Source organism: Pipistrellus kuhlii, unplaced genomic scaffold (assembly GCF_014108245.1).
Source record: "Pipistrellus kuhlii isolate mPipKuh1 unplaced genomic scaffold, mPipKuh1.p scaffold_m20_p_4, whole genome shotgun sequence".
NCBI classification, from domain to species: domain Eukaryota; kingdom Metazoa; phylum Chordata; class Mammalia; order Chiroptera; family Vespertilionidae; genus Pipistrellus; species Pipistrellus kuhlii.
Window position 1 is genome coordinate 71,077,200 of NW_023425540.1, and position 6,138 is coordinate 71,083,337.

Genomic DNA, 6,138 nt, shown 5'->3' on the forward strand with positions numbered 1-6,138 from the left:
GACATCCCTCTCAAAATCCAGGACCACTGGCTCCTAACTGCTCACCTGCCTGCCTGCCTGATCGCCCCTAACTGTCCCTCCTGCTGGTCTGGTCACCCCAAATTGCCCCCCCCTGCAGGCCTGGTTGCCCCACGCAGCCTGCTACTCAGTCATTTGGTTGCCCCTCATCAGCCCCCCATGCCAGCCTAGTCGCCTCATGCAGCCTGTTCAGTTATCCATTCAGTTGCGATGATTGTTTAAGCTTTTATATATTTAGATAGATAGTATTTAAAACTATAAGATTGAGCCTAAACCGGTTTGGCTCAGTGGTAGAGCGTTGGTCTGCGGACTGAAAGGTCCCGGGTTCGATTCTGGTCAAGGGCATGTACATTGGTTGCGGGCACATCCCCGGTAGGGGGTGTGCAAGAGGCAGCTGGTTGATGTTTCTCTCTCATGGATGTTTCTGGCTCTCTATTTCTCTCCCTTCCTCTCTGTAAAAAATCAATAAAATATATATTTAAAAAAATAAAATAAAACTATAAGATTGAATGAGATCATCAGGAGAAGGGGTGTAAATCAAACATGTCAAACTTGTGCCCATGGGCCACATGTGGCCCACAACCAATATTTTTGTGGCCCAGCCGATATAATGGTAAGAAATGTTTTACTAAAAACTTTGTAACTTAATTTTTACAATATCCTTTATACATAATTATTAATAATGAACTACAATGTTTACTAATGACTGGTTACTCTACACTATAATTGTGTTACATTCATTTCCCTTACACGCCTTATATGCAGGCGCACCATTTCTCTCCACTAATACTAGCAGCGAACAATTAGTCTTGGACTGACTTGTTTGACATGTGCAACAGGAAATATTTGCTTTCAGAGAACAAGAAAAATAGGTTTATTTGCATTATGCTTATTAATTTGTGCAGTTATTCAGTGCCTGGTAAATTAATGTTTAAGGAAAATTAATTTTTATTAGTAAAATGTCCTATTATTTTATGTTAACAATTACTCATTTATTTCAACCCTTTGTATTTAGCATGTCTCTATCAAAACAAAATTACGTTTATATGAAAATTAAAGCTTTTGTTTTTTTGCAGCCCACATAAACTTAAACCTTTTTTATTTGACCTATGTTAGCCTTTGAGTTTGACATGCTTAGCATAAATGGTGAAAAGAAATCTGAGGATTGAGCTTCAGTCCTCAATATAGTGGCCAGTCTACAGTGACCTCTTGAATATTTCTCCAACACCTTGGGGTGCTCCTGAGTTAAAGAGGAGAGATGGGCCCTGGCCTGTGTAAGCCAGTTGGTTGTGCATTCTCCCATGCACCTAAAAGGTTGTCGGTTCAGTTCCCGGTCAGGGCATATGCTGGGATTGTGAGCTTGATCTCCAGTAGGGAGCACGCAGGAGGCAGCAGATCAAAGTTGTGCTTTTTAAAAAAATTAAATTTATTGGGGTGACATTGGTCAACATGAACATATGGGTTTCAGGTGTGGGTTTCTATGGTGTAAGATCTGTACCAGTATATTGCACTGTGTGCCCACCACCCAGGGTCAGATCTTCTGTCACCATATTTTATGACTCACTTCAACCCCCACCCTTTCCCTCCGGCAACCACCACACTGAGGTTTGTGTTCATGAGTTTCAGTTTTATATCCACTATATGAGTGAAATCATATGGTTCTTAGCTTCTTTTCTCTTTTTTAAAAAAAAATATTTTTTTATTGATTTCAGAGAGGAAGGGAGAGGGAGAGATAGAAACATCAATGATGAGAGAAAAATCATTGACCAGCTGCCTCCTGCACGCCCCCTACTGGGAATGGAGCTTACCAACTTGGGCATGTGCCCTTGGTTGGAATTGAATCTAGGACCCTTCAGTCCGCAGGCTGATGTTCTATCCACTGAGCCAAACTAGCTAGGGCTATCATTTCTTTATCTAGTCCTCCATCTCAGGACACTTTGATTGTTTGCATGTCTTGTCCACAGTGAATAACGGTGCAGTGAACATAGGGGTGTATATAGCTTTGCAGATACGATGTTTCGAGGCTTTTGGATTTATACCCAGAAGAGGAATTGCTTTATTCTTAATTTTTTGAGGAATCGCCAGACTGCTTTCTGTTGTACCTGTCCAACACTTGTTGTTGCTTGTCTTGTTGATAATGGCCACTCGAAAGGTGTGAGGTTGTAGCTCATTGTAGTTTTGATTTGCATTTCCCTGATTGCTAGAGAGGCTGAACATCTTTCCATATACCTATTGGCTGTATGTCTTCTTGGGAGAGGTGTATTTTCAGTCCTCTGTCCACTTTTTGAATGGGTTGTTTGTTTGGCGTTGAGTTTTATGAATTCTTTATATATTTTGGAAATTAAAAACTTTTGTCAGAGTTACTACTGCTTGAAAATATCATCTCCCATCTGGTTGGCTGCCTCTTTGTTTTGTTGACAGTTTCTTTTGCAGTGTAGAAATTTTTTAGTTTGTTATAGTCCATTCATTTATTTTTGCCTTTACTTCCCCTGCCTTTGGGGTCAAATTCATAAAATGTTCTCTATGACCAAGGTCCATAACTTGGGTATCTATATTTTCTTCTATGTAATTTATTATTTTGGGTCTTATATTTAGCTTTTTGATCCATTTTGAATTAATTTTTGTACATGGGAACAAATTGCTGTCCAAAAGCCACTTGCATGTGGCTTTCCAGGTTTCCTAGCACCATTTATTATTACATTTATTATTTAAAAATATATTTTTATTGGTTTCAGAGAGGAAGGGAGAGGGAGAGATAGAAACATCAATGATGAGTGATAATTGTTGATTGGCTGCCTCCTGCACGCCCCCCACTGGGGATCAAGTCTGCAACCAGGCCATGTGCCCTTAACTAAAATTGAACCCAGGATCCTTCAGTTTAGAGATCTACACTCTATTCACTGTGCCAAACCAGTTAGGGCTCCAGCATCATTTATTGAAGAGACTGTCTACTTCGTTGCGTGTTTCTGGCTCCTTTGTCAAAAACTATCTGTCCCTATATAAACTTGATTTTTTTTAAATTGGTTTTTAGAGAGAGGAAGGGCGAGAAAGAAACATTAATGTGAGAAACATTGATCGACTGCCTCCTGCACATGCCTTGACTGGGAATCGAACCTGCCACCTTTTGTTGTACAGGTTGACACTCCAACCAACTGAGCCACACTGGCCAAGGCCAAATCTGATGATTTCTCATTCTGTTTCTTTAAAAGATGATATTGAAATTTTGATGGGGATTGCATTACATCTATATATTGCTTTGGGTAATATGGCCATTTTAACTATGTTGATTCTTCCAATCCATGAAGATGGGATATTTTGCCATTTTGTTGTGTCTTTTTCAATCTCTTTTAATAATACTTTATAATTTTCAGTGTATAGGTTTTTCATGTTCTTTGTTAAATTTATTCCTAGATATTTTATTTTTTTGGTTGCAGTTGCAAAAGGATTTTTTTCTCCCATATTTTTTCCTGAAGTTTTGTTGTTAGTATTCAGAAAGGCAATGGATTTTTGCACTTTGATTTTGTATCCTGCAACTTGATTTGTTTATTGTTTCTAATAGTTTTTTTTGTGTTGTAGTCTTTAGGGTTTTCTATATACAGGATCATTTGTCTGCAAAAAGTGAGTTTTACTTCTTCATTTCCTACTGGGATGCCTTTTATTACTTTCTCTTGCCTCATTCTTCTGGCTAGGACTTCCAGCACTGTGTTGAATAAGAGTGGTGAGACTGGACATCCTTGTCTTGTCCCTGGTCTTAGAAGAAAAGCTTTCAGCTTTTACCCTGGCTGGTTTGGCTCAGTGGCTCAGCCTGGGGACTAAAGGGTCCCAGGTTCAATTTCGGCCAAGGGCACATGGGTTGTTGCTAGATCCCCAGTAGAGGGCATGCAGGAGGCAGCCAATCAATGATTTTCTCTCTCATTGATGTTTCTATTTTCTCTCTCCCTTCCCCTTCCTCGGGGGGGGGGGGGGGGGCGGGGGAGAAAAAGAAAAAGAAAAAGAAAAAAGAAAAAAAAATATATATATAATTTTATTTTATTTTTAAAAAGGAGAGTTGAGGAAGAACCAGCATAAGAGAGAGAACAGGAGGAAATCTATGAACCACATGAGAAGGTGTTGGAGAAGGTAGTCATCAAGTATGTCAAATGATGCTGGTAGTTTAGTAAAATGAGGACTGGCCAACTGGAAGTCATTGTTGACTTGATGAACGGTTTCCCTTTTGCTGGGGGGCTAAAGCCTAAGTGTAGTGGGTTTAAGAAGAAACAGAGGAGGGGACTGGAAATGACTAGTACAGACAGCTCATGTGGGAAGTTTTGCTACAAGGAGTTAGTAACAAAAAATAAAGTGATGATGGGGGAGTGTAGTAGATTCAAGAAAATTTGTTTTCTTTTAAGACAAGATAAATAAAAGCATATTTATACTAGTGGGAATGACTAAATGGAAAGGGAAAACAAAATGATGACATGGGACCTAGTGGCTGGTTAACCTTAACTGGGAGTATGATGAATTCATCCCTAGTAACAGGGAGGGCAGATAGGAGCTCTTACCTAGAGTATCATCTGATGGCTTCTATTTTCTCAGTTGGGAAAGAAGGCAGTGAGCTGAGAGTGAGAACAGCGGGGGAAGCACAGGATTGTGGAGGAGAGAGATGAAGGTTTAACAGTCATCTGGGAGTGTGGGAGAGTAAATGGACTAGGGAGATCCTGTCTGAGTGCTGGGCAGCATTAAGGACCCAGGTATGTTTCATGGTCATGAATTTGAAATGAGACTGGCTGCCATAGTTGGGTGTTTTCACCAGCTTCATTCAGCTGCTTGGGCAGGATCAGAGAAGACAAAAAATTGTGTTTACCAGGGCTGTGGTTTTGCCGGGAGGTGTAACTAAGTGAGAGAGAGGCAAGGGAGTGCTTTTCACTGACTGTGACCTTTAAGCTGGGTAAAAAAGGAAGTGAGTGGGAGAGTGGAAAGAGGGCAGGATCAATGGATTGGGAATTCAGTGAAGTAGAGAATTGACCTCTCCTTAACTAAATTTCAGTCAGGTTTCTCTGAACCCTCTTCTGGACTAGGTCTTGACCATGACCGTCCCCACCCCCCACCCCCCAATCCTTGCTGGGCCTGCCCAGCCCAATTTAGAGAGATATCTGATATCATTTTTTTTTAATTTAAAAATATATTGTATATTTGTATTGATTTCAGAGAGGAAGGGAGAGGGAGATAGAAACATCAATAATGAGAGAATCATCGATAGGCTGCCTCCTGCAGGCCCCCCCTCTGGTATCGTGCCCCACGACTGGGAATCAAACCTCAACCTCCTGGTTCGTAGGTAGATGCTCAACCACTGAGCCATACCAGCCAGGTGATAACTGATGTTTTGATATCTGGTCACCCTGGCCTGTTTTCAGCAAGAATCCTGTTTAGTGTTTTTAGTTAGACTTCCCCTATTCATGGTATTTCCTTGCAGTAATTTTCCATTTACTGGCCCCCTCATCCTGCTTGTTAGGTATAAAATTTGCTGTATTTGGGGATTGAGCTTCACTCAATCTCACTCCCCTATTATGGAGTCTTGACACCTGTTGCAATAGTTCTAAATAAAGTCTTTCTTATCATTTTAACAAACAGCTAGTTAACTTTTACTCAACAGGTCTACTAGATAAGGTGAACAGAAAGAGGGAAGACCTGTTCTGGGAGCAGTGGGACTCAGTGGGTTCTGAAAATCAGGCATATTTTTGGGAAACACAGAGGCCTGTGGTTGGCCTTGGACCAACTGGTCGGCTGGTGAGCGGCCTTGGGGTGGAAGCTGGGCTGGGAGGGGTGGGGGCGGGCCTGACAATTTTCAAGCTGTGGATTATTTCTGGATTCAGTGCTAATCTAGATTGGAGTCCAGGAGCATTTGGGCCATGAGGACCCTGAGTGGGGGAGCTTGGCACTATAATTCCTGCCAAACTGGGAGGTGCCGAAATTAAAGCAGTAGGCAGGAGGGGAGACTTTTGGTGGATTGTTGAGTCCTCATTCTGAAATGTCTGGTTCATTTGGGGACAACTCCTTAGGCTTCTAGTTTCCAGAAACCACAGATGATGAACTTATTGAGGGGTGGACAGAGACTCTGTGCTGATTGTCATGTTCTAAGTG

General features: G+C 41.3%; 1 non-coding gene across 1 annotated transcript; it reads left to right on the forward strand.

The window, feature by feature from the left end:
• Positions 1-6,075: 6,075 nt before the first annotated feature.
• LOC118703992 lies at positions 6,076-6,138 on the forward strand. Its single transcript, XR_004983230.1, has one exon. It is a non-coding gene; the product is annotated as a small nucleolar RNA SNORD43 (small nucleolar RNA).